At 35.7% G+C, this 5662-nt stretch overlaps 1 non-coding gene across 1 annotated transcript; it reads left to right on the top strand.

Annotated features, from left to right (window-relative positions):
* The first annotated feature begins 591 nt into the window (after positions 1-591).
* LOC148567540 (small nucleolar RNA R71) lies at positions 592-699 on the top strand. Its single transcript, XR_015882296.1, has one exon. It is a non-coding gene; the product is annotated as a small nucleolar RNA R71 (small nucleolar RNA).
* The last annotated feature ends 4963 nt before the right edge of the window (positions 700-5662 follow it).

The following is a 5662-nucleotide window of genomic DNA, read 5'->3' as shown; positions in this document are numbered from 1 at the left end:
ATCAGAGACTAAATTTGCTAAGCTAGATGGATTTTGCTCAGAATTTTCTGTCTGTTGCTGAGTGGATGATGGAAAAGGTTTACTATTGTTAAACCTGTTTCTTCCACCATTATTAAAGCCTTGTTGGGGCTTTTGTTGATCCTTCCATGAGAAATTTGGATGATTTCTCCATGAGGGGTTACAGGTGTTTCCATAAGGTTCACCCATGTAATTCACGTTTGCTATTGCAAGGTTCTCAGGATCGTAAGCTTCTTCTTCAGAAGATGCCTCTTTAGTACTGTTGGATGATTCCTTCAATCCATTCAGACTCTGAGAGATCATATTGACTTGCTGAGTTGATATTTTATTCTGAGCCAATATGGCATTCAGAGTATCAATTTCAAGAACTCCCTTCCTCATAGGCGTCCCCTTATTCACAGGATTCCTTTCAGAAGTGTACATGAACTGGTTATTTGCAACCATGTCAATGAGTTCTTGAGCTTCTGCAGGCGTTTTCTTTAGGTGGATGGATCCACCTGCAGAATGTTCCAGTGACATCTTTGATAACTCAGACAGACCATCGTAGAATATATCTAGGATGGTCCATTCTGAAAGCATGTCAGAAGGACACTTTTTGGTCAGTTCCTTGTATCTCTCCCAAGCTTTATAGAGGGATTCTCCTTCTTTCTGTCTGAAGGTTTGAACATCCACTTTAAGCTTGCTAAGCTTTTGAGGAGGAAAGAACTTGGCTAAGAAAGTTGTGACCAGCTTATCCCAAGAGTTCAGGCTATCTTTAGGTTGAGAGTCCAACCATATTCTAGCTATGTCTCTTACAGCAAACGAAAAAAGCATAAGCCTGTAGACCTCGGGATCAACCCCATTGGTATTAACAGTATCACAGATCTGCAAGAATTCAGTTAAGAACTGAAAAGGATCTTCTGATGGAAGTCCATGAAACTTGCAATCCTGTTGCATCAGAGAAACTAATTGAGGCTTTAGCTCAAAATTGTTTGCTCCAATGGCAGGGATTGAGATGCTTCTTCCATGTAAGTTAGAATTTGGCGCAATAAAGTCACCAAGCATCTTCCTTGCATTGTTGTTGGGTTCGGTCATTACTTCTTTTTCAAGTTTCTCTGTAAGATTTTCTCTGGATTTTTGTATTTTAGCTTCTCTTAGTTTCTTCTTCAGAGTCCTTTCAGGTTCAGGATCTGCTTCAACAAGAATGTTCTTGTCCTTGCTCCTGCTCATATGAAAAAGAAGAGAACAGAAAATAATAGGGATCCTCTTTGCCACAGTAGAGAGGTTCCTTTATGTGAGTAGAAGAGAAGAAAAAGAATTCGAACACAGAAAGAGGGAGAGGGTTCAAATTTTTAAGAAGAAGAGAAGTGTTAGTAGATAAATAAAATAATTAGAAAGAGATGAGGGGGACATAATTTCGAAAATAAAATAAAATAAAATAAAATATTTTTGTTTTTTAATTTAAAATTAAAGTTAAAATTCAAAAATTTTAAAACGAAAAATGAAATTAAATTTAATTAAAAGTTAAAATAATTAGTTAATTAAAAAGGAATTTTAAAAAAGAGGTTAGTGATTTTCGAAAATTAGAGAAAGAGAATTAGTAAGGTAGTTTTGAAAAAGATAAGAATCAAACAAGATAAGATTAATTGAAAAAGATTTGAAAATAAATTTTGAAAAGATAAGAAGTTAGAAAGGATTTTGAAATTGATTTTGAAAAAGATGTGATTGAAAATCAATTTGAAAAAGGTTTAAAAAGGAAATTTAAAAAGATTTAATTTTTGAAATTAAAGTTGATTACTTGACTAACAAGAAACAAAAAGATATGATTTTAAAATTTAAAGATTGAACCTTTCTTAATAGGCAAGTAACAACTTGAAATTTTTTGAATCAATCACATTAATTGTTAGCATTAATTTCAAAAATATGAAATAGAAATAAGAAAAAGATTTTGAAAATAAATTTTGAAAATCTCGAAATTATGAAAGAAAAAATGAAAAAGATTTGATTTTTGAAAAAGATTTGAAAAAGATAGAATTTTTAAATTGAAAATTTGATTTGACTCATAAGAAACAACTAGATTTTAAAAATTTTTGAAAAAGTCAACTCAAATTTTCGAATTTTATGAGAAGAAAAAGGGAAAGATATTTTTTTTATTTTTGAATTTTTAATGATGAAAGAGAAAAACAATGAAAAGACTTCAAAACATGAGAGTTCAAGATCAAAACACATGATGCATGCAAGAACACTTTAAATGTCAAGATGAACACCAAGAACATATTTTTGAAAATTTGTAAGAAAAGAAAAACATGTAAGACACCAAACTTAGAAATTTTTAATGTTGAGACACTAACAAATTGAAAATTCATATGAAAAACAAGAAAAGACACCAAACAATAAAAATTTAAAGATTAAACAAAGAAATTCATCAAGAACAACTTGAAAATCATGAAGAACAAATGCATGAGTTTTCAAAAATTTTAAGAAAATGCAATTGACACCAAACTTCAAAATTGACACAAGACTCAAACAAGAAACACAATATTTTTTGTTTTTATGATTTTATTAATTTTTTTTGGATTTTTCGAAAATTAATTGGAAAAAGAAAATTAAGGATTTCAAAATTTCTAATGAGAATTCCAGGAATCATATAATGTTAGTCTAAAGCTCCGGTCCAGGAATTAGACGTGGCTTACTAGCCAGCCAAGCTTTCAATGAAAGCTCCGGTCCAAAACACTAGACATGGCCAATGGCCAGCCAAGCTTTAGCATACATAGTTCAAGCATGTGAAGAGGAAGCCTCAGTCCAAAAGAATTTGGACATGGTTTTATAGCCAGCCAGACTTCAACAAATCACAATGAAACTCTAGAATTCATTCTTAAAAATTATGAAGAACATAGAATAATTTATTTTTAAAATTTTTTTTTTCAAAAATTATTTTGGGAAAAACGAAAAAGAAGAAAAATTTTTTGTATTTTCTTTTTCGAAAATAAGAAATAAAAAGCTTAAAAATAAAATAAAAATACCTAATCTGACCAACAAGATGAACCGTCAGTTGTCCAAACTCGAACAGTCCCTGGCAACGGCGCCAAAAACTTGGTGCACGAAATCGTGATCGTTCATTCCTTGGTAACGGCACCAAAAACTTCATGTGCACGTTCATAATTTTAGTTCTTTGTCACAACTTCACACAACTAACCAGCAAGTGCACTGGGTCGTCCAAGTAATAAAACCTTACGTGAGTAAGGGTCGATCCCACGGAGATTGTCGGCTTGAAGCAAGCTATGGTCACCTTGTAAATCTCAGTCAGGCGGATTCAAATGGTTATAGAGTTTTAATAATTAAAAGATAAACAAAACGTAAAATAAAGATAGAGATACTTATGTAATTCACTGGTGAGAATTTCAGATAAGCATATAGAGATGCTTAGTTCATTCTGAATCTCCGCTTTTCTACTGCTTTCATCCAATCCTTCATACTCCTTTCCATGGTAAGCTTTATATTGGGCATCACCGTTGTCAATGGCTACATCCCGTCCGCTCAGTGAAAATGGTCCAAAATGCACTGTCACCGCACGACTAATCATCTGTCGGTTCTTGATCATGCTGGAATAGGATTCAGTAATCCTTTTGCGTCTGTCACTACGCCCAGCACTCGCGAGTTTGAAGCTCGTCACAGCCATCCCTTCCCAGATCCTACTCGGAATACCACAGACAAGGTTTAGACTTTCCGAATCTCAAGAATGGCCGCCAATAATTCTAGCCTATACCACGAAGACTTTGATCGTAGATCAGAAGCCTAAGAGACACACATTCAAGCTTGTTTACATGTAGAACGGAAGTGTTTGTCAGGCACGCGTTCATAAGTGAGAATGATGATGAGCGTCACATAATCATCACATTCATCATGTTCTTGTGTGCGAATGAATATCTTAGAGAAGAAATAGGCTTGAATTGAATAGAAAAACAATAGTACTTTCCATTAATTCATGAGGAACAGCAGAGCTCCACACCTTAATCTATGGTGTGTAGAAACTCTACCGTTGAAAATACATAAGTGATAATAGGGTAGACATGGCCGAGTGGCCAGCCTCCCATGGAGGTCTCAGAACGTAAAAGTTACATAATGTGTTCCAGAGATGATCCAAAGATATAAATATAATAGTAAAAAGTCCTATTTATACTAAACTAGTTACTAGGGTTTACAGAGATAAGTAAATGATGCAGAAATCCACTTCCGGGCCCACTTGGTGTGTGCTTGGGCTGAGCATTGAAGCTTTCACGTGTAGAGATCTTCCTTGGAGTTGAACGCCAGTTTGTAACTTGTTTCTGGCGTTTAACTCTGCTTTACAACTTGTTTCTGGCGTTTAACGCCAGAATAGGGCAGAAAGCTGGCGTTGAACGCCAGTTTGCGTTGTCTAAACTTGGGCAAAGTATGGAGTACTATATATTGTTGGAAAGCCCTGGATGTCTACTTTCCAACGCAGTTGAGAGCGCACCATTTGGACTCCTGTATCTCCAGAAAATCTACTTTGACTGCAGGAAGGTCAGAATCTAACAACATCTGCAGTCGTTCTTCAGCCTCTAAATCAGATATTTGCTCAAGTCCCTCAATTTCAGCTAGAAAATACCTCAAATCACAGAGAAACACACAATCCCATAGTAAAGTCCAGAAATGTGATTTTTATTTAAGAACTAATAAAAATATATTAAAAACTAACTAAATCATACTCAAAACTATGTAAAAACAATGCCAAGAAGCATATAAATTATCCGCTCATCACGCACGCACAGGTAGGTTTTTTTTCTTTAGGAAAGGATCATGTGTGTGCGCCCACATAGGTCTGTGCGCGTGCATAAGAGCGTAAGGGGCAAGGGTTCACACGCACAAGCTATGCCAACGCTCCCACCAGAGTGGTTGCAAGTTGGCGTGCGGACGCACACGTCTGTGCGTCCGCACAAAGACTGCGAAAAAGGGTATGTATGCGTACGCACGAATGGTTGCGCATGCACAGGTCACAGAAAATAGGGGAAGGCGCGCGCACAAGGCGTTCTGGTGCTGCGAACAGAGGGCAAAATCATGCGTGTGCGTGCGCACAGGTCGGTGCGCATGCACAGGAAGCAGAAAATAGCAGTTGTGTGCGTACGCACAGATGCCATGTTTTGCAAAAAATTTTTCTTTCAAAATCTAAGGTACCAAGCCTTAGTTCAATCAAAACCAAGCACCAAAACATGCAAGAACCCATAAATTCATAATCCAAACCAAAATTAACCTATCTACTCAAAATTTAAGTAATCCTAAGTCAATCAAGCATAACAAAAATGCAATAAACCAAAAAATATATACAAAAAGGGAAGAGTTGGAACAATGTTACCAAACACTTTTATTTAATGTCTTTAAGTTAGACAATTGGGAGAGCCCTTGCTATGGTGGCTTGTGCTTGACTTCCCCACCAATGCTAGAATGTTCAATGTCCTCTAGGATCCCAATCCTAACCATCAACAAAGACAACCAAAAAGAAAGCTATTTACATATTAACATATTTACAATAGCCAACAACAACACCATTGCAACTCCTTGGCAACGGCGCCAAATTTTGACAAGGAGAATTCTTGTATGGTTTGGAATCAATCAAAACAAGAATCAATTCGTTGGTAGTATAGTCCAA

Source organism: Arachis ipaensis, chromosome B4 (assembly GCF_059453495.1).
Source record: "Arachis ipaensis isolate K30076 ecotype BB chromosome B4, ASM5945349v1, whole genome shotgun sequence".
Lineage (NCBI taxonomy): Eukaryota > Viridiplantae > Streptophyta > Magnoliopsida > Fabales > Fabaceae > Arachis > Arachis ipaensis.
Note: the sequence above shows the minus strand (reverse complement) of the source record. Positions and strands in the feature narration are given on the sequence as shown.